The sequence below is a fragment of the Oryctolagus cuniculus genome, chromosome 4 (assembly GCF_964237555.1).
Source record: "Oryctolagus cuniculus chromosome 4, mOryCun1.1, whole genome shotgun sequence".
NCBI lineage: Eukaryota > Metazoa > Chordata > Mammalia > Lagomorpha > Leporidae > Oryctolagus > Oryctolagus cuniculus.
In genome coordinates, this window is record NC_091435.1 from 143,986,538 (window position 1) to 144,009,914 (window position 23,377).

A 23,377-nucleotide genomic window follows, 5' to 3' on the forward strand; every position below is an offset into this window, starting at 1 on the left:
GGAGCTGTCTTGTGGTTTTTCAGATGTGTCACTGAGTGTTGAAGATAGTCTCCCTCCATTCCCCTCTCCCACTCCCCCCACCTCGCACAGGATCTGGGAGGGACAGACAGTGGCTGACAACCCTTTCTGGGGTCTGTGACACAAATGGAGGTGGGAATTGGGTGAGGGGGACAAGGGATTGAGGACTGGGACATTGAGGGAAAGAGGATTAAGGAGTATTCTTTGCTATCTGAGTGGGTGGCCACAATGCCGGCAGGGAGGCCCCGGCCCTGTGAAGCACGCACTGTGGCAACTCACTTCTGCCAGGTGCAGTACTCAGAGGCAGCTTGCATCTACCAGGGCAGTGTCCAAGTTCTGTCACCCTGAGGTCTCGGGATGCAGTGAGATCTGCAACCTATCAATGAAGCAGATCGACAGTGGGACATTACTGTGACTGCCATTAGGAAATATCAGTGTAATGGAGAAGGTGGCCACTTTATCCACTCATACTACTCCAGACACCTGCCAGGATTTCTCTCAAGTGGAAGGCAGGAGGTAAAGAACCTGTCTGGGCCAACATAACAACAACTCAGCTGCCGGATGTCCCACCACAGCCTTCCTTGCTGAGAGGGACTGAGTTATCACAGGGGAAAGTGTAACTACGAGAACTTAATACGGAATGGGAACAAAGAGAAGCAGCTAACAGGAAAGCAAGACAAGTCAGCCATTCCTTGGGATGGAGACACAGAGGAGAGAAAAAGGCAGGAAGAGGGACATGGTGGGTAGGTGGCGGCTTCTCCCCACCCTCCTGGGAGCTTCCTGCAGCTGTGATTGGCACAAATCATTAGTTTCAGGGTCCGATTTCCGCAGCAGCTGAGCTGCCTGGGAGCTTCCTGAAACCACTATTGGCATTTATTTTCCTTGAGCCCTGTGTTTAAGGCGTGATGAAAAACAGCCTAACGGCCCAAGCACAACTGCCCCATATGAGAGACCATTAAGATAAAGTCCCGCGTAAGTGGCCCTAATAAAAGAAATTTATCACAAGACATGGAGAGGAAGGTGTCTTTATTCACTAGGTGAATAGCACCAGGCATTGTCAATGTCGCTTTTCAAGGCTCAGAAATTATCATTCATTCTCCAAATTACCAGCTGCACAAAAATTACTAAATGGTGCGTTATCACTCCCTCTCAGCGAGAGAATGTCTTTGTTTAATGTTTGATTACAAATGGCCTTTCTGCGATTATCATCAATAAATCACAGGTGAGTATATCCACGGCTGGGACTCATGCAGAAAGACTTTATGAGCTACTGGGCGCAGGAAAAACAGAAAGCATGCGTTAGCTAACACTTCGGAGAGCGCTGGACTTTTAGGACTTATTTTGTTGGCGCCTTTTGGGTATCTCAGAGGTGGACCACTGGCTGTGTCATTTAAAGGGGATGGGAAGTTCTGTAGTCTTGATGACGTACTTTCAGCCCCATCTGTGGATGAGAAAGAGAGTGGTAGCAGGATTTACCCTAATGGTTAAGATGCTCTTGTCCCACATCAGAGGGCCTGGGTTCGATTCCAGGCTCAGGCTCCAGACTATAGCTTCCTGCTATTGCAAACCTTATGGTTGGGTCCCTGCCACCCATGCGGGACACTGGAATTGTGTTCCCAGCTCTCGGCTCTGGATCCAGCCCAGCCCTGGCTATTGCAGGCATTTGGGGGAGTGAACCAGTATATAGGAGCACACTCTTTCTGTCTCTCTTTCTCAAAAATAAAAAAAAGCCACTTTAAAAAAAGAGTGAACAAAAAAAGGAAATAGGTGTCCATATATTGTAGAGTGAAGGGAATCGTCAGGGTGAGACCTTAAGAGGGAGGAGGAAGAGAAAGAAGAAATAGGAGAAGGAGAAGGAGAAGGAAAGAGGTGGAGGGAGGGGACAGAGGGGGAGAGGGAAGAGCAGGCAAAAAGGAGGGGAGAAAAGGGAAAAGGAAAGGCACTCACCATCCTAGACCCACCTCTGCCCCTTGCCTCCCTTGACTAAGACACTCCCCATCCTAGACCCACCTCTGTCCCATCCCTCCGTTGACTCACAGGGAACCCCGGAGCCCACAGTCGCAGGTCCTGTTGCCAGTTCTCATTGCGTACCTCCTTGGCTCCTCACTAGACCCAGGCTTTGGAGATGCACGTGTATTTCCTCTGCTTTTAGAGTCTCCTTTAGATCTCCCTCCCCTTGGACAGTGATTCCCAGCCTGCCTGCCCTCAGCCCTCCACCTCCCCAGACATTTTCTTAACTATTCAGACAGCTCTGCAGCTACAGGTGAAAAACTCCTACAGCCCAGAAAACCCAGAGGTCAGAATAACGCATGGGGAGTTTCCGGTGCAAGGTGGAGTTGTTGTACATTTGATTTCATGACACCTGTAGGTAAGCCAGGGCACTCCTGTCTGAAGAAAGTGGTCACACATTTGGAGAGCCAACAAGCAGACAGCTGAGGTTTAGGACAGTCTGCTGTGGGTTTAGGGACACTGGGAGAGATAAAGCCCAGCTCCTCTCTGTACCCTGACAGCCCATAGAGGAGCAGTGTGAGCAAAGGCATGGAGAAGAGAGGACTCTCCATGGAAAGTTATAGAAAATCCATCACCTAGCCTGACTACAGAGACTGGGACAAGGTTTTAGGAGAACTCAAAGGAGAAATTCAGAAACTTGGATTTGATTACATAGGCCTCTCAGGATCTTTGAGAGGGAATTAAAGCAATGGAATGACGGCCACTGTTAGATTAGAGGATGATCTTCCTGGTGTTTTTTCCCTTACGTCATTCACTCCTTCCTTCACCCATCTGCTCATTCATTCAGCAAGAGTGTATTGAAGATTGCTATGATTTGGGTCACGTGTTGAAATTTGGCCCCCACTGTGAGGGATTAGGAGAGTAGAAACTCAATCTGACTATGGAGTTCACAAGTGGGGCCTCTGGGAGGCGATGAGGATTAGATGCAGATGTAAGGGTGGAGCCCCAGGGTTAAATCCTGGTGGCTTTATAAGCAGAGGGAGTGGGACACAGAGACATAACCCCCTCCTCTTGTGTCCTGCCGTGTGCTGCCCTGCACTGCCTCAAGGCTCTGCCAGCCAGCAGCCTATCAACAAAGGAGGACCCTAATAGGCCTTGTACCTCCAGGACTGGGAGCCCAAATAAATGTCTTTTCTGTAGCAGGTAGCCCTCTTCACTATAATGAAAAACACACTAGTACAAAGACTTACTATGCGCCAGGCACTGTAGCGGGGCTATCACTGTGAAGTAAAGAACAGTTTCTGCTCTCATGATGCTTATGATTCTGGAAGAAAATAAACAGATGAGGTCATTGACAGTTTGTGATAATTGCTACGGAAAAGATAAAGAGGTCACAGATAGGGAGAGTACCTGGTGTGAGAGTTACCAGCACTCAGGTGAGTGGTGCCAGGGTTCCGTCTCTCTGAAGGGATGTGATGTTTGAGCTGCCTCCAAGGGTGAGAACCACCAACCCCCAGGAAGAACAGCACTGAGGGCACCTCAAGAATGGAGAGATGTGAGGGTGTCCAGCAATAACTCAAGGATGGGATGATGCTCTAGACCTGAGATTGACAGTGTCGCTCAAGTGTCAATAAGCCATTTTGGAGGTAAAATTGAAACTGACTGCAAGGGAATGAAACAGAACGAACCCTTCACCTCCTGGCCTGGGTCTGTGTACAGTGCCTCCAAGTTGAGTGCATTCTGGGCAACTGCTTTTTCTGCCCTGGTCTTCTGAGACATTCTCCCATGGTTTTTCCAGCACAGGCATTTAACAGGTCTTTGCTTCAATTCAGTGGTGTCTGCTCTTTAGGGGAATCTACATTTCAATCATGTTACTCCCAGGCATGGGCAGAGTTCAGATGGGGCTGCAAAAGCTACCAACCAGGACACAGCTTCAGGTGAGGCATTGATTTTTCCAAATTAGCAAAAGTATTGGCACTAAGAAAATAATCTCATTCTGATGTGAGTCAGCAGGGAGTCAGTGAGTGATAAGGAGCTAAGGACTGCCAACACCCAAGCCATATGCACCACCCAAATCCCACCCCTTCCACTCCTATCAACATGGCTGAAGACTTGGCACCCCCTCTCTTCATCATGCAACTAAGTCTCAGTTTCATCAGGGATCAAAGGTCATGGCACCTTTTTGGTATCATCACATGTGCTGTAGCCCTGCCCCAAACCCTGCCCTCTTTGGATCTTCAATCAGACCCTTGTCTTATCCTATAAAGAGAACACTCCCAGTCTGGTGGGGGCAATTCTGTCCTGAGGTTGCCTGAACTCGTGCCTGAGTGTGTAATATCCCTTTGCCTTTCAATAAATCTTATTTTTCTGCTCCCCTATGTCTACTGGTTGTATTCTTTCCTATGGAAAGAAAAGGGCCTGGACTAAGTCAAGCTGGGAGTTTCTCCAGCTGGGGTCTTGATCCCCACAATGTAATTTGGGGGTTCCTTTTCCTACAACCTTTCTATTTGCCACATTTATCTCAACATCTTCTTTCTGTTTGTGAACACTTGCCAAAGTACAATTTTATTTTATGACTTCAGAGATGTTTGAATTATTACATACCCACATATTAAAATTAAATATGGCCTAAACTCTCAGATAACTCTTGAGGATTTAAATTTGATGGGTGTTTAAGAGAGAGACAAAGGAACAAGCGAGAAAGACCGATGGAGTGGGAAACCCAAGACTCTACAAAGAGAGAAAGAAGGAAAGAACTAGACTGTGAAAGAGAGACAAAAGGAGATAGCAATGGAGAAATGAATGGTTCAAAAAGGGCTGGGGGTGGAGGAGGGAGGAGACAGAGAGAGGGAGAGAGAGAGAGAGAAGAGTAAGCCAAGAATGGGGAAGGAGGGGTAGGCAGCGGGCCTGCTGCCCAGGGAAGGGGACACAGAGTGGAGATTAAGATCTCTATCAGAGCTTGTGGTTGGAGCGATTACAGTGTATTAGGGTCCTGTCAGTGTTGACAAACACTGCCCCAATTAGGAATTAGTTCCACAAGGCATCAGATATCAGGGCTGCTGTTGACCTGTAAATAGACTGGCCCTCCCTTCCCTCCCTCGTATTCAAATAGGCTCAGCTGTTTCCTAGGATAGCCCAGGAAGCCCAGCCCTCCACAGCTCCTCCCACAGAAGCCATCAGGGAATGGAAGTGAATGCCAGTCACCTGTGTCAAATAGTGTTTGACCAGCAGGGATTCTGGCGAATGCAAGTATACTCCCTAAGAACATGTGCCTAACAACCACATGTTCATTCTCCCCACACTGAACCCAGCATGCATCCAAGGTCCATCTTTTTACTATGGCTTCAAAGATGTGTAAGTAGTACTAGCAAAGAGTCGGTAAACAAGTTAAAATTAATTTGCAGAAACTGAATCAAGAGGGTAAGCTGAGCGCACATACACCTCTCCCTCTTCAAATCTATGCAAAAATAGGGAAGGCATGATGTTCTCGGGGGAAACTAAATATTCAACATCATCAGGAAATCCCACAGACAGGAATAGCAGATGGAATGAGAAGCAGGGAATGTGTGTAGAAGAGTGAGGAGGGTGTGGCTGCCGGGAGGCAGGAGGTCACAGGTGGCCGCAGGAAGGGGTCTTAGTTGGCAGGAGACCCTGTCCTTAACCCCTCATTTGCCAGGAGCCACAGATGGGGGAGCACAGTGCTTCGGGAGCCTGGGGTTCCTACACAGCCCCAACATGCAGGAATCCAGCTCCGGCTCGCACCCCCAAAAGCTCCCCCCACCCCCACCCCAGCCCTTGGAAGCTGACGTCCACCTGTAGGCTAGAGGCAATTCCAAATGTAGAGATGGGCACGGGATCAGGAGTTGCAAAGTACTTGAAGAAAGCCATGAACTTGAAACTATGGAAGAGATGCACAAAACTCAGTAAGTTTATGGTCTGATACTAAGAAATTAGGCTAATGGAAAGCAAAAAGAACAAGACGTTCAGATAAGCACAAAGAGCAATCCTTAGAAGGCCATAGAGGATATTTTATAATACTTGACTAGAGATATTAGAATGTTTATTTTTGAAATAAGAATTCAGTTTGAGTAGTGGGATGGAAACAGTTTAAGAAAAAGTGAGTGAGCTAGGAGACCAAGCTGAGGAATTCTAGAAAGCAACATAGGAACGAAAAATTAAGACACGTGGTGCATGTTCTAACACACAGCTGAGCTCATGGAGGGGTAGGACGTCAGAGAGACTAGCTATCTCACAACAAAATCAGTATGGAAACACAAGGTCAACAAACACATCCACAGTCATAGTGAGAAACCTTAACTTACTGCACTCCCAATCATTAGATCTGGCATAAAAATGAGATGAGTGAACGGGTATAGAGCAGCTGACTAACACAGTTAACAAGCTTGACATACTGTAACAGAGAATATGTATTGATTGCTCTTACGTGTAAATAAGCCTTTCATAAAAATTGACTGTTTTAAATTACAACATATATCTTGATAAATTTCAGATGGCAAAAAAACATATAATTTGTATTTATTGATCAAAAAGTAGTAGAGATAAAAGTTAACAGCCAAAGGAAAACATTTCCCTTGATAATTAAAAATTATGTTTCTGAGTAATTTTGTAAATGAAAGAAGTAAAAAAATGGTCATTACTAACTCTGGAAATACATAAAATTAAAAACATGCTTATAGGGGCCTGAGCTATGGTGTAGTAGGTTAAGCTTCTGCCTGTGGCACCAATATCCCATATGGGTGCCAATTTGTGTCCCAGCTGTTCTACTTCTGATCTAGGTCCCTGCTAATGGCCTGGAAAAGCAGCGGAAGATGGCTCAAGTGCTTGGGCCCCTGCATCCATGTGGGAGACTTGGAAAGAGGCTCCTGGCTCCTGGCTTTGGATCAGCACAGCTCTGGCCTTTGTGGCCATTTTGGAAGTGAACCTGAGGATGGAAGACCTCTCTGTCTTTCCCTCTATCTCTCTGTAACTCTGCCTCTCAAATAAATACATAAATCTTTAAACACACTTATCATAGTCTATGGATTGGGCAGACACAGAGGAGAATGTGTGGCATCACAGGCATTTACTAGAAGCCAAGAAATACTAATATTAAATCAACAGCACAATGATTCCAAAGAAATTAGGAAAACATAATTCTTAAAAATGAAAGAAGAAATCGTTGAGTTATGAAAGATAAGGTAAATGACTATATCCAAAACTTGTTTTTTTTTAAAGATTACTAAAATGTATGAATATTTGGTAAACACAATTAAGGACAAAAGAGAGAATGAACAAATAAACAAGACAAGTGTAAATGATATATGATTATAGACATATAGGAGACAAAATTATAAAGTACAACTTTATATCAATAGCAAACATATAAAATGAAAAATGCTTAGGAAAATATGAGTTATAAAATCTGCTTAGAAAATAGAAAATCTGATTAGAATGTATGTAAAGCAGTTGAAGGAGTAAGAAAGTGCATCTCAAAAGGAGACAGGTGCTGACTGTGTTAAAGTGTGAGTGTTACTCATCTTTTTAGGAACAGATAAATTTCCACATCACATAAAGCGTTCCATGACGTGGGGAAGAGAAAAAGAGGTTAGAGAAGTTACCTCATCATTGCATAAGGCTGGCAAACCTGATAATAGAACTCATAATTATAGCACAATTAAAGAAAACTAGGCTCATTTGAATTGGTCATTCTCATATATGGATTTAGATGCAGAATTCTGTTGCATATACTTTTCCATTAAACACTTTTGGTACGTTACACATGCTATTATGTTCAGATGCATAGGGCATCATTCAGCAAAAAAGCTGCAGGAAAATGTGCATAATATTACTCAACTTTGTACATCCTTTTAGGTTTGTAACAGTGATTTCTGGGAAGTGGACATGGAGTACAAGGAAGGAAGGAGTAGATGGCCACATGTATTTGTCACTTTACCCCTTGTGCTATGTTTGACCTTTTTTTTTTTTTTTTAAACCATGTATGTGTTCACTTTTAAATTTTTAAAAGGAAAACTAAGATGTCTTGGTTGATTGCTGATCTAGGGTCTTACTTCCAGATCCCTCTGCAAGAGTTGATGATTCTGGCATTGTGACATCAAGTCCCCTGGATGCAATGCAGGAAGAGGTATGTTCTTTGGGGTTCCAAAGAGCAGATCTAGGAAGAATGAGTAGAGACTCATGTCAGTTTTTTTTTTTTTAATTTTTTTTTTTATTTTTTTGACAGGCAGAGTTAGACAGAGAGAGAGAGAGACAGAGAGAAAGGTCTTCCTTTTTCTGTTGGTTCATCCCCTAAGCGGCCACTATGGTTGGTGCGTTGCGGCCAGCGCGCTGTGCTGATCTGAAGCCAGGAGCCAGGTGCTTCTCCTGGTCTCCCATGCGGGTGCAGGGCCCAAGGACCTGGGCCATCCTCCACTGCCTTCCCAGGCCACAGCAGAGCGCTGGACTGGAAGAGGAACAACCGGGACAGAATCCGGCGCCCCAACCGGGACTAGAACCCGGGGTGCCAGTGCTGCAGGTGGAGGATTAGTTTAGTGAGCTGTGGCGCTGGTTTCATGTAAGTTCTAATCCTTCAGATTAGAGAGCCAAACCAAGAACAAACCTCTTTAGGAGGAGTTGTTTCCTGTTGAGGCAAAAGTTGGGAGAGGCCAGTAATCAGATGCAAAAAGGTGGAGGGGTGACATTTGGCCTAGTGGCTGTGACACTTGTGAAAAGGCTCACATCCCACATTAAACTGCCTGGGTTCTAGTCTGCTCCTGACTCCAGCATTCCTGCCAATGCACACCTTGGGAGGCAGCAGTGAGGGTCCAAGTCATTGGGTTCCTGCTAGCCCCAGGGGAGAACTGGATTGCGTTCCCTATTCTTAATTTTGGCCAGGACCATTCCCAACCATTGAGAACATTCGGGAAATAAACAGAGGATGGGAGTGTGCGCATGCTCTCTCTGCCTCATAAATAATTTTAAAATAATAATAAAAATTAGAAAGTAGATTAATCCTTCTTGCTTATGTTTGAAATCCTCATATATATGATTACTCTGAGGATTTTAAAGTACTGCAGAATCAGATATTACTTTTAGCATATTAATCAGCAAGAAGCTTAATTCCTCATTTAGATTACTACTTATAAGTTATCAAAAATATTTACGTATTTATCATTCTTTTAAAGCCCTTACAACACTCATTAGGTAAACAGGACAACTATCCCCTCTGTTTCTCAAATGAGCACACCTGATCCCAGCAGCGAAGCTCAAGTTCACACAGCAGGTGCTCCCTAGCTTGGAAAAGACGACCTCATTCTTGACTCAATTCAAGGTTCCTGCTAATTGCACTATCCAATCACAATGTCAAATGGCAGCCAATAGAGTTAATCTTATCTGTCACAAATGTTATGAGCAGGTGGGCTACCCAGGGCCAAAGAAAACCTGAACCCCAGTGACTTCTTTTTCCTCCTTCTTCCCCAGTGAGTGAAGAGGGAGGGTCCTTGGCTGCCTTAGCCTGTCGTTTTTTCATATCACCCTGTACTTTGCACAGGGTAGACCTGGCCTGGGACAGCAGCGTCTCTCAGGGCCGCGCGTGTCCTTCCCTTTGGTGGAAGCCAGGCTGCCGGCTCTGGCCCTGGCACCCAGAGGATTGCTGACAGTTCAAGATTCGGCTTTGCCACCTTGTCACCAGGGGATGAAACCGATGGATGAATCCTTCATTGGCAGTTGCTAATAGCGGGAAGCAGCATTGGCATTGGGGTAGCTGGTTGAGTGGTGTTATTTGCGAGTTGTTTACACTAGGCTGTAGAGGTACTGGCGGGCCAACTGGCCTTAAGTGAATTATTGACACAGCCAGCGGCAGGCCTGAGGGAGCCGCAATTAACGCGTTAATCACACGGAGCCCCCAGAGCCCCGGCGTGTTAACACAGGGATTTAGTAGCACTCCACTAAGTTGTTGATGAGGCCTGTGGCGGGATGAAAACCCTTAGAATACAAATGTGACATCCCATGCCCCTTTATTTGTTAGTCAATAATCTGAATAACCCCAGTTTCACAGCCTCTGTGTTGGATTTGCTGTTCCTTTCTCTCCTCCGCTAATCGCCAGCGAGGCGCGATAGGGTAGAGACTTTAACTTTGATTTGAAGCCTCCTCCCCCTCCCCCTAAATAAAAGCACAGGTTTTTATCCACATGCGTATATTGCACAGACATCAAAGAAAAAAAAAACCTCATGCATTTCCATTAAAGCCGCACGGACCAGGGGGAGGCACCAAGCTGGGTGCGAGCTTTTGAGGCGGTGGAAATTGATAAGGTTCATCTGCATACAAAAGGCTGAATGGAGAGGCAGCAGGGTGAGCGAGGTCGGACACCCAGATGGATTTTTTAATTCTGGGGAAAATAACACCAAGCTCACAAGTGATAACTGAGCCTTTCTTCCCAACTCAGACCAAAATATGATTTCCATTTGTGCATTGGAGGAGAAGAAAATTATACAGAATTTCATTCTGCAGCATAATAAGGCTTCACACTGAATAATGCTACCATAAGGCGGTGTAATTACTGAAGGGCAGAAAATACACTTTCAGTTTATATCTAATCACAATACCACATTGTCTGCTTTGGAAAAAAAATCGGGGGTGGGGGTGCAGCACGTAGCGGGACACGTGAGCGGGACCCTGGGGAGTTTGTTGGTGCTGGCTTTATCTGAGAACAGCTGAGAGCTTGGGTGACTTGTGCCTCACTAGGATGCATTACACCAAGGAGATGGGGGCTTCCCTCCTCCTTGAGGAGCTCCAGGTTCTGAGAGATGCGAGGTATTGCCCGTCTCCTGAAATGACTGGCCCACACCTGCAGTGGCCGTGCCTACCATGACCACCACACACAATGACCAAGTCAACGTATTTGGAGGCCTAGAAGCTGAGACTCTCAGGAACCGAAAGAGAAAGAATCAGCCAAGCAGTCATGGTTTGATTGGTCTGAAATGAAATATTTCCTTGTTTGGAATGGGCGGAAAGTATTTTTGGTTGTGTTTTATGAATGTTCATACTTGATGGACTGTACATTTTTCCTTTCATTTTGCAGTCCATTTCTTAACACTTTAAATAATGTGTGATTGCTATAAGATATTTGCAAATAGTCCAGTGGGAAAATCATCAATTATTCTACCAGCCAGAAAAAGCCAGCTGCTAATATTTCGCATGGATTTGTAATGTGTGTGCTTTGTTTGGTTTGGTTTCTTCCTGAGTAACAGGCTCCACCTCCCACAGTACAAGAACTTGTTTGCAAGTTGCATGCATATAACACAGTTCTGGTTGGAAACCAATGTGCGTTAGAGTTCTATTTTACACACAGTGTGACCAGGTTCTGGATTTATTAAGCTCTGGTCCCATGGTTCTCAAGCATGAGTGTGCATCAGAATCACCCCCAGAGCTTGTTACAACATAGATTGTGCTGGGCCTCATCTTGAGTTTCTCAATCAGAAGCGGCTCCTCTGGTACCCACGTCCTTGGCTTCACTTCGAGAAAGAATTCATGAATGAGTGGGGAAACAAGGAATAGCAAACAGCAAGCTTTCTTGAGAAAACCAGGTATGCAGGTAGCATGGGTTCTACTCAGTGGGTGGCTCTTCTCTGAGCATTGTTTAACATTAAGTATACAGGCCGTTTCATGAAAAGTGATGTGCATTCTAATACAGGGGAAGAATATTGAAGGTTTTGCTTGGAATTAGGTAGAGGTGCCATCTAGTAGATGTGTCCTGTATCACACTGAGTTTATAAGGAGCTGTAGGTCAATCTAGGTCAGCCTTGGGCCCCTAACTGCTAGGAGCCTGGCATAGGCAGGGGTCTGTTTATCTTCAGAGCAAGGAGAACCTAATAGGGATCATGTAGGTCTTGAGATGATAGAACTATTGTCAGGTGGCTCCGTTGCTTCCTGGCTTCTCTGCTTCAGGAGGTTTGCGTGGGGCCTAAGATTCTGCTTTACTATCAGGTTCAGCTGTGATGCTGTTGCTAGTTTGGATACCACGCTTTGGAACCACTTCCTTTGAGGGTGGTGGGTGGGAGGAGGTTTAGGAGAGCCCAAGAATGGAAGCTCTGAAGGCGTCCCTAAAGGTGTTTTTGAAAGCGGCTATACAGACATTTTAGAAGGCTCGGAAACTACTTTTATGCAACTGTTTGTAGAGCAAATTCATTGAAATTTTGACTCAGACCCTCCTGAAGACCTTCTTTACCAATGGTGGCAGTAAGTTAACTCAGCTGAGTCCATTGGCTGAAGCATGTATCCATCTGTTCACCAACGTCTGTCTTGGTCACAATGTTCTATAATAAATCTTAAAAATCACGTGGAGGCTGTCCTTCCTATATACTTCTTTTTCAAAAAATTTCAACTATTCCCATTCTTTTATTTTTCCATCTGCTTTTTAGAATAATTCTGCCTATACCTACAAAAAATATCGCTGATATTCTGATGGAAATTACATGCAAACTGTGTGTCAGTGGGGAGAATTGATGTCTTTATTATGTAAAATGGAAGGATCCATCTCTCCCTTTATTTTGATCTTTCATCAGTATTGTAGTCTTTTTTGTTTGTCTTTTTAATTTTTATTTATTTTTTAAATTTATATTTTTTGTGTAACAATTTATTTTTTAATTTATTTTTGGTAAATCTTCTCACCCTACCCACCCTCCAACCCACACTCCCACCCCTCTTCCTCCTCCCTCTCCTATTGCCATTCTTATTTTCAGTTAACTTTATACACATACAATGAACTCTATACTAAGTAAAGAGCTCCACAAAGTATTGTAGTATTTATTTATTTATTTATTTGAAAGTCAGAGTTACATGGAGAGCAGAGAGGCAGAGAGAGAGAGAGAGACAGGTCTTCCATCCGCTGGTTCACTCCCAGTTGGCTGCAATGGCTGGAGCTGTGCTGATCTGAAGCCAGAAGCCAGGAGCTTCCTCTGGCTCTCCCACGTGGGTGCAGGGGCCCAAGGACTTGGGCCATCTTCTATTGCTTTCCCAGGCCATAGCAGAAAGCTGGATTGGAAAAGGAGCAGCCGGGACTAGAACGAGTGCCCATATGGGATGCTGGCACTGCAGGCCAGGTTGTTAACCCACTGCGCCACAGTGCTGGCCCCAGTATTGGGATCTTTGGTTTCCACATGCTCATTGTAAGTGTAGAGAAATAGTTAATTTTTGTGTGTTTGACATCCTGTGACCTTCCTGAACTCAAGTGTACTGGATCTAGGATTCTGAGGGTATAGCTTTCTCATGACTTTCTGTGTAGACAATCATGTCAGCTGCAGACAGGAAGCTGTCACTCTCTTTGTCCTGTTCATACTTTACTGCCGTGTTGGACAGCAATAGTGCAGACATCTGAGGCTTCTTCCTGAGCTGGGGGAAGAACATTTGAATGTCAGCTGAAGGTGTTTTTGGTAGATTTCTTTTACAAGTTGAGGAAGTTCCCTCTATTCCTAGTTTCCTAAGAATTTTTATTAAAATGGATTTAAATTTTGTCAGAGTGCTTTTTCTGCATCAATTGATAGAATCATGTGACTTTTCTTTTTTAACCTGTTAATATGGTGGATTACATGGCTTGATTTTAAAAATCAAACCAGTCACCATCCCTGAAATAAATTTGGTCATAATATATAATTTTTATATTTTGCTGATTTTTCCTTATTAATGTTTTGTTAAGAATTTTTACACCTATATTAATGAGGGATATTGGCCTGTGGTTTGATTTTTTTTAAAGATTTATTTTTTTATTTGAAAGGCAGAGAGAGAATCTTCTATCTGCTGGTTTACTCCCCAAATGGCTACAACAGCTGCGTCTGGGTGAGTTTGGGCCAGGTGGAAGCCAGGAGCCAGGAGCTTCTTCTGGGTCTCCCACATAGGTGCAGGGGCCCAAGTACTTGTGCCACCTTCTGTTGCTTTCCCAGGCACATTAGCAGGGAGCTGCATTGGAAATGAAGCAGCCAAGACAGCAACCAGTGCCCATAAGGGATGCTGGCGTTATAGGCAGTAACTTAACCCATTATGCCACAATGCCAGATCTCTTTTCTTTCCCCTTCCCCCTTCTCCCCTCTTTCTCCTCCCTCTCTCTCTTTTTGTCTGGTTTCAAAGAATGTGTTGGAAAATGCTTGCCTTACTTCCTTACTTTTTTTTTTTTTAAGATTTATTTATTTATTTATTTGAAAGTCTGAGTTAAACAGAGGAGAGGCAGAGAGAGAGAGAGGTCTTCCATCTGCTGATTCACCCTCCAATTGGCTGCCTATCTGAAGCCAGGAGCCAGGAGCCAGGAGCCAGGAGCCAGGCGCTTCTTCTGGGTTTCCCACATAGGTGCAGGGGCCCAAGCACTTGGGCCACCTTCCACTGCCTTCCTAGGCCATAGCAGAGAGCTGGATCGGAAGTGGAGCAGCCAGGGACTCAAACCGGCGCCCATATGGAATGCCGACACTGCAGGCGTCAGCCCTACCCACTATGCCACAGAGCCAGTCCCTGCCTCACTTTATTTTCTGGAAGAGATTGTGTAGAGCTGATGTTAATTCTTTCAGTATTTGGTTGAATTTTTCAAAAAAACCTATTAAGGCCTGGACACTTCTGGTGAAAACTTCAGTTATTAGAGACTTTCTTTTTCTGAAGTAAACATTTAGTGCAACAAATTTCCCTCTCAGCACTACTTTAGCTGAATTCCACAAATTTGTGTGTGCATGTGTTTGTGTTTTAATTTTCAGTTTATGTGCATTTCAAAATGTCTTTGATACTTCCTGTTTGCTCTTTGGCTGTTTAGAGGTGTGTTGTTTAGTTTCCAAGTATTTGGATGTTTTCTTGTTATCTTTCTGTTATTGATTTCTAGTTTTATTTCACCTTAGAAAAGGAACTTGGTGATTTCAGCTTCTAAAAATTTGTTGAGGTTTGCTTCATGACCCAGGATATAGCCTATCTATACATTTCATGGGTGTTTGCAATGTGTTTTTGTTATGTAGAATGTTCTAGAAACATCGAACACTGTTGATTGATGGTGTTGTTGAGTTCTACATGTATGTGATCTTCTGTCTAGTTGTCCTATCAATTGTTGATAACGAATTCTTGAAGTATCCAACTATTATCTTAGATTTGTATATTTCTCATTTCTTTTTTATTCAGATTTGCTTCACAAATTTGGCAGCTGTTATCCAGGGCATTCACATTTATGGTTTTTATATCTTCTTGTGGAGCAACTCTTCATCATTATTTAATGTCTCTCCATCACCCTGATAAAGATTTTTATTTGATGTTGATACAGCTACTTATACTTTCTTTTAATTAATGTTTGTGTAGTGTGTCTTTATTCCATCCTTTTAATTTCACTGTACTTATCATTGTATTTAAAGTGACTTTCTTATATTTAACATATAATTGGATCATTTTAAAAATACAGTCTGCCAATCTCAAGCTTTTAATTGGATATTATTTGTACCATAATTTCTGTATTTAGACAATTTGTGTTTAATACAATTATTGATATATTAAGATATAAACTTGCCTAATCATTTTTTGGTTTTCTGTTTGTGTCATTTTTGTTTCTTCTTTTTATTTTTTTCTGTTATTTTTCCTGGCTTCTTTTGTGGTACTTTAACATTTTTAGAGGTTTACGTTCATTTGGTTTTGGTTTGAATTTCTTTGTATGTCTTCTTTTCTGGTTGCTCTAGGTATTGCATCATATATGTGGGTAATGTATTGGGGTTTATTGATGTTACCATTTTACCTGTTGAAGTGAATTGTAGAAACATTGTCTCCCTTTATGTGTCTTTAACCTCCTATATATAATAGGCTTAAATATTTCATCTACACTTATTTAAAATCACATCAGATAATATTATAATCTTCATTTTGGCCATCAATCAGAATTTTCAAAACTCAAGAGGAAAAGGAAAGGTTGCTGTTTTTTTTTCTTTGCTTGTTACTTGTTATATTTTTTCTTCTCTTCTCATATTCTATTCTATTCTAAGATTTTTTTTTTCCTGCCTAGAGAACTTAGATCTTGTAGTAATATTTTCTTAGCTTCTCATCACCAGAGAGTGTCTTGATTTCCCCTTTAATACTGAAGGATATTTTTGCAGGGCACAAGATTCAGGATTGACCTTTTAAAAAATTAATTACTTAATTTGAAAGTCAGAGTTAGAGACAGAGAGATCAATCTTCCATCTGCTGCTTCACTTCCCAGATGGCTACAATGGCCAGGGTGAGCCAGGCTGAAGCCAGGACCTAGGAGATTCTTGCAGATCTCCCATGTGGGTGGCAGAAACTCAAGCACTTGGCCATCTTCTGCTGCTTTTCCCAGGCCATTAGCAGGGACCTGGATTGGAAGTGGAGCAGCCAGGACATGAACCAGTACCCATTTAGGATGCTGGCATCACAGGCAGCGCTTTACCCAGTATGTGACAATGCCAGCCCTGACAGTTATTTTCTCTCAGTGCTTGAAAAATATTTGTCGGTTCCTTCTGCCTTCTGTGATTTCTGGTGAAGAATCCTCTACAATTCTGTTTTCCCTTTAGGTAATGTGAGCAGTCTTCAAAAACGCATGGAAATTTGTATTATGGAAAAGGTTTACATGGATTTTAAACTTTTTATACTAAAATAAACTTATCTTTTAATTCCATTTTCCATGAACTTTTTGAGATACCCTTATAGATTGTATTTCTCTTGCTTCTTTCAGGATTTATTCTCTGTGTGTAGTTTTAGAAGTGTGCTATGTGTCTTGAGGTGGGTATCTGGGTTTGTCCTGTGTAGACTTTATTTTATGTTCATTAATTATAATTGCATGTCTCTTTCAGATTTGGGACACACCTAGCCATGATTGATTCAGGTAGTTTTTCAGCTGTGCCGTTTTACTGCCTCCTCTCCGGGATTCTAACGAATGTTAGGTCTTTTGTTATAGTCCCATGGGTCCCTGAAATTCTTCCCCTCCCTGCTCCAAGTTTTCTTTATGTCTTCCAGAAAGTAGGTAGTTTTTATTGTTTTCTTCCAGTTTGCAGAATATTTCTCTGTCCCTTCCATTGTAGTGTTGCACTCGTTCTTGGAATTTTTTTAATTTTGGTTATTGCATTTTCAAGCTTTAAAATCTTAAGTTTTTTCTTCTTATATATTATATTTCTTTGCCAAGCTTGTGATATTTTGTTTCAAGCATGTTTGTAATTGTACATTGAAACATTATCACGTTGCTTGTAAATTTTTTGTCAGATGATTTTATTATATCTGTCACTGTTGATGTCTATTGATGACCTTTTCTCACTCAAATTCAGATCTTCCTGTTGAATCCTAGACATTTGGGAGCATTATAAGTCTTTGCATCTTATTTAATCTTTTTTTTTTTAAGATTTATTTATTTACTTGAAAGTCAGAGTTACACACAGAGAGAGAGAGGCAGAGAAGGGGGCAGGGAGAGAGAGAAAGAGAGGTATTCCATCTGCTGGTTCATGCCCCAAATGACCACAATGGCTAGAGCTGCACCGATCCGAAGCCAGAAGCCAGGAATTTCTTCCAGGTCTCCCATGTGGGTGCAGGAGCCCAAGGACTTGGGCCATCTTCTACTGCTTTCCCAGGCCATGGCAGAGAGCTGGATGGGAAGTGGAGCAGCCAGGACTCGAACCAGAGCCCACATGGGATGCCAGCACTGCAGGCAGCAGTTCTACCCGCTATGCCACAGCGCCAGGCCCATCTTATTTGACCTTGTGTGTTAGCAGGCATCCCTTGTCAGTGCTGTAGTAGAGAATTGAAGGGCATTACCATGCTGTATTCAGGTGGCAGTCTGGGTTCAAGTTCTCTTCCTGGCGTCTGTTAACACATGGAAGGTAGGGGCTCCTTGCTGATGGTGGGTGGGGTGGGAATTCAGATTCTTCACTAGACTGAGTAGGGACAGGGGTGCCTTATTGCTGCTTTCCACTGTGGTCTCCAATGACACTGTGAGTCGATAGTCTTTCTAATTCTGAGCTGGTTGTGAAGTTTTCCCTCTCTACCTGGCCTCCTTGATACTGTCCTAGAGGGAGAAAGGAAGAATGTGTTGTTACTGTGTAGTGGAGTACTGAAAGTCTAGATTCACGGTCCCACAGGGTCTTCCTTACTTCTGGGATGGAAGTCCTGGCTCTAGGCTTGACCATCTCTAATGCCACCATCCCCTGCACCAGCATCTCCTCTCTCTCCTCCTGATCCTGCATAAAGGCTGGGAGTACACTGCATCGGCCCAGTCTTTGCTGGTACGGGTGAGGATAAAGCTGAAGGTTTTGAAGAGCCACTCCTCTCCGTCCCAGATGAAGTAACCTTTGTCCTACTTAGTGAGTTAATTCTTAGAAGTAACCTTTGCCCCACTTAGTGTGCTAGTCCCTAGAAAGAGCCCTAGGCACCAGCTGTCACTTGAGATGTGGTTCCCAGCAGGAACCCCGCCTCGAGGCTTTGTGATAACTCCTAGTTGCAGAGCACCTTCTGGCGAGCAGCAGATATCCCACCCTAAAGTCTTAAAGTGACTCCTGCGATAGCCAGAAAAATTTTCCCTCCACTAACCCCCTCATTTAAATCCTCCAATCAGTGTGTGAATCGTGTGTGTATCATTTAAACCCTCCAATTAGCGTGTAAATTGTGTGTATTAAGTAAATTGTGTGGTTTTTCCCTTTAAAAATGCTCGTTAACAACTGTTCGGGGCTTCTTCTTTGGATGGCTTTGTGCTGTCCAGAGGCCCGTCTGCGCAGACATTGAATAAATCCTCTTGCGTGTTGCATCTACTGGTTTGGAATCTGAATCTTTGGGGTGCGCATCTCGACATGTCGGGATCCTAGTTCAGGAACCCAACAGGTTTGTTTGTTCTTTTTTCTGTGATATTTGGCTAGTTGAGGGTGGTTAGTGTCTTAATTTTTTTTTTAATTATTTTTTAAAGATAAATTTAAAAATTATTTATTTTCATTTTATTTTGAAGGCAGGGGGTGGAGAAAGAGAGAGAAAGAAAGAGACTTTATATCCAGTGGTTCAGTCCCCAAATCAGGCCAAAGTCAGGAGCCTGGAACCCCTTTGGGTTTTTCCACATGGGTAGCAGGGACTCAAGTACTTGAGCCATCACCTGCTGCCTCTCAGGATCGGTATCAGCAGGAAGCTAGCTTGCATGCGGAGCTACTGAGACTTGAATCAAGCACCCTGATATTGGATGAGAGTATCTCAAGTAAAGACGTAAGCCACTGCACCAAACACCCACCCTTGAATACTGTAATGTGGTTCTGAGATTTGTACCTTGTTTCTATCATATGGAGAATGTTAATTTTTTTTTTTCAGGAGGCGGTTGATCCTGTTGAGTTGAAGGCACAACTCCAGAGCAGCCTTCTTCGGGTAGTCAGTTCCAATGTCTGTACAATGTACACAGCCCACAAGTGATTTTCACCGCTGGCTCATGTACGTGCTGCTCAGTGGCTACCATGGGTCTGCATAGTGTTCTAGCCTATACTGTAGTCCTCAAGATTTGTGAGTCAGCCCAGGATTTCACAAGCTGAAGGAGCTGATTTTTGTGAGCTTCTGCCTGTCTATGATCTCTCTGGTACTTTCTAAAGTGGCCCTTTGGATTCTGTGGCTGGAAAGCTGAGGTTTATCATCCTGCTCAGATGTGCACCTCCAATTGGTGATGCCACATCTTGAGCCAAATGTGGGAGGGTAGGGAGAGGAAAAAGTATTGGGGGCTTTCCCACTCTCTGGGGAAATCTCTTAATAGAGAAGAAGTGTTCCTTTCTTTAGAATTTTTGCTGTTCTGGGTCATCTTCCCCTCCCCCATTTTATTTTATTTTATTTTATTTTAATTAATTTTAACAGATTCAATATGATTTGTAGGTACAAGTCTAGAAACATAATGGTATTCCCTCCCTCCCTCCTTCCTATTCTCCTTCCTTCTACCTTTCTATCTTTTTCTTTTTTTAGTTTTTGAGATAACATATTTTAAATTTGCATTCCAGTAAAAAGGCTTAATACTTCATCAAATAAGAAATTTAATGAGTAAAAAGCTAAAAGACCCTACTTTATTGGGAATATAGACTGTGGATGCTGCTGCTGCTATTATGATATAGCTCAGTGGGTAGGACACAGAAGAACAGAGAAAATAATGGGGGACCTTGGGGTTTCTTCTTTTCTCTCTCTTAGTATTAGGCGTTCTCTCCCTATTCTTTGAGCTGGAAGTGGAAGGGTTTTCCTGAGCTTCCTCTGTTCCGGGGAGCCCACACCAAGGATATAGACTATGTTGAGCACAGGAAGAAAGAACTAAACCAGTAAACTTGCTGCTACTTTGGTGGTACTTTGCGTCTTCTCTGCCATCTATTGACTACTTGCTGCTTTTCAGAGCCCATGAATAGGATCCCTATGTTTTGTTAAAGTCTGATAGATGCTGCCAATGGAAGAGAAAGGAGGAACATTCCTCGTCCATCTTAAATGTAACCAGAACACTTTTTTTTTAATTTTACACTTTAAAAATATTTTGCCACATTCATTTCATATGTAGACATTATATACATACACATATAACTATTTTTTTTTCTTTTTGGACTTGGAATGTATCTTTCCGTTCTATTTTGTCTTGCAGGGTTTCTGTTGAGAAATTGCTGTCAACATAATGGAAATTCCTTTAAAAGTGACCTGGCATTTCTCTCTTGAAAATTTTAGGATAGTCTCTTTATGTTTTAGTTCTGAAAGAGCTTGATCATGCCGATTCAGGGTTCTATGTCCTTCCTCTATCTGAATTTTCATATCTTTCTCCAAAATGGGGACATTTTCTGCTATTATTTAGTTTAATTGGTTTTCTTTCTTTTTTTTTTTTTTAAATTTATTTGACAGGTAGAGTTATACACAGTGAGAGAAAGCGACAGAGAAAAAGGTCTTCCTTCTGTTGGAACCCTCCCCAAATGGCTGCCATGGTCAGCACTGCGCCGATCCGAAGCCAGGAGTCAGGTGCTTCCTCCTGGTCTCCCATGCAGGTGCAGGGCCCAAGGACTTAGGCCATCCTCCACTGCACTCCCAGACCACAGCAGAGAGCTGGCCTGGAAGAGGAGCAACCGCGACAAAATCCTGAGCCCCGACTGGGACTAGAACCTGGAGTGCCGGCGCCGCAGGCGGATGATTAGCCTTAGATTTTCTAAACCATTTCCCCCCACTATATTCAGGAACTCCTAAGACTTGTATATTTGGTCATTTGAAGATATCCCATAGATTCCAAATATTGCTTTTTGTTCTTTCTAAATCTTCCTTCCTTCCTTCCTTCCTCTCTTCCTTTCTTACTTCCTCCCTCCCTCTCCCTCCCTCCCTCCCTTCCTTCCTCCCCCTCTCTCCCTCCCTCCCTCCCTCCCTCCCTCCCTCCCTCCCTCTCTTTCTTTCTGAGTTGTTTCAAAAGACCTGTCTTCTAGATTGGATATTGTTTCTTTGGCCTCAAGTCTGCATTAACCCTTCCCATTGCATTTTTATTTGACTTATTGTATATTTGATTTCTAATATTTCTGTTTGATTTTTGGCTCATTTTATGTATCTCTATGCCTTTTCCGAATTTTTCATCCATGTCTTCATGTCATGTACTGATTTCTTAATTTTATTTAACTGTTTCTCTGTATTTTTAGTACCCTTACAATAATTATCTTGAATTGTTTTTCAGGCATGCTGTAAATCTCCCTGTCTTCACAGTCCAATATTAATGGATTATTGTATTCAAGAAATAATATTGACTTTCTTGCTTATGTTTATTATATTTGCTGATTTTTGTGTATCTGGGATATCTCTTGTTTCTATCACTTCTGGAGGATTTTTAAAAATCAATTGAAGACATTGTTCCTGGAGATGTGTCTCTGAGTCTTGGTGGGGCACATTAGGCTTACTGTTGAGCTCCAGAACTATGAGATAGCTGGGGCCTGGGAGCTCCAGCCACCATTTGTGGATAGGGCAGAGGTACAGAGTGACACCGGGACGGGCATGGTGGTGCACCTCTGGCTGCAGTCGGGATGTGGGTGCCAGCGGATGTAGTCACAGTCCCAGCTCTTCTCTGTGCCTGGGTGAACTCTGTGATTCACAGCTCAGAGTGATCTCACATGGCCGGTGCACTTCACTCATCCAGGCTCTGCTCTGTCCCGAGCGCTGACTCACTCTGTGGTATGTCCTCTGCTCCCACTCAGAGTTCCATCCTCAGTGGGCAGGGAGCTCTGATCCCCATAGTCTGATTGAGTGGCTGTGCAGGAACCTAGCAGGAACTTGTGAATTTCCAAGTGGTGGGAGGAGGAGAGGCATTGGGAAAGAGGATGACTCCCAATTATCTCCATGGTGCTAGGGGCTGTGCTGGGTCCCTGGCCCCCACTGTCCAGCACAGCAGAGCCTGAGAGCTGCCACTGCACTGCTGGGCCGGGCTGGCCCCATGGGCTCAGTCTGCCCTGCTAGAATGCAGGAATGTCTCCAGTGCCCCTGGAAAGAAGCTGGTTAAGAACTTGGCCCGTGACTCCTCTCATGATGGCACCTCCGCTGCAGTCCCTGCCCTGAGCAGTGGGGGTGGGAACCTTGTGGGTTGCCTTTCTGATGTCTGGGAGCCCCAAGTTTTCAGGGGACCACTCTTCACTGGGCCAAGGAGGATTGCTCAGGTGAGAGGTCTGCACAGATGGGCTCTCCCTACACCCACTCCCTGCAGATGGAAACTCCGCTGCCCTGGGGGCCACAAACACTGCCTTGTTTGTCTTTCTCCTCTCTCTAAACTGCTGTGCATGATAAGGATGTCCCCTTGTGTTCCTACTTTTCTCCTACTGCCTCTGATGCTCTTCCTCAGGCACCTGTTTGTAAACATAGCTGCTCTGGAGTTACCTCAGGGGAGGAGGAGGCAAATACTGCGCTTGAACCAAATCTCCCATACAAATAGTTTTTTCTTTTCTTTCTTTTTTTTTTTTTAACAAATGCTTTCTAGGCTCTCCAGCAATACCTTTAAAAACAGATATTCATTCATTTATTTGTTTGTTTGTTTGAAAGGCAGAGTTAGAGGTGGAGGGGAGAGATCTTCCATCACTGGTTCACTCCCCAGATGGCTACAATGACCAGAGCTGAGCTAATCCTAAGCCAGGAGCTTCTTCCAGGTCGCCCATGTGGATAGAGGGGCCCAAGTACTTGGGCTATCTTCCACTGCTTTCCTAGGCACACTAGCAAGAGCTGGGTCTGAAGTGGAGCATCCAGGACTCAAACCAGCACCCATATGGGATGCTGGTGCCACAGGTGGTGGCTTTACCCGCTGTGCCACAGTACCAGCCCCTCCAGTGAGAGTCCAAGGGAAAGTGAATCAGGACACCTGGGTTTTGCCCCACAGCCCCACTCTGGCCACCTTTGTGAAGCTTTCAACACCTTCTACTCCTGGTTATCACTTCATGGTTATCAGCTGGTTTAGATGTCATTGTGG

General features: G+C 43.8%; 1 long non-coding RNA gene across 1 annotated transcript; it reads left to right on the forward strand.

The window, feature by feature from the left end:
• The first annotated feature begins 18,254 nt into the window (after positions 1–18,254).
• On the forward strand, positions 18,255–21,768 carry LOC127482795 (uncharacterized). The gene is made up of 3 exons (XR_007908648.2): positions 18,255–18,789; positions 19,261–19,377; positions 20,800–21,768. It is a non-coding gene; the product is annotated as an uncharacterized lncRNA (long non-coding RNA).
• The last annotated feature ends 1,609 nt before the right edge of the window (positions 21,769–23,377 follow it).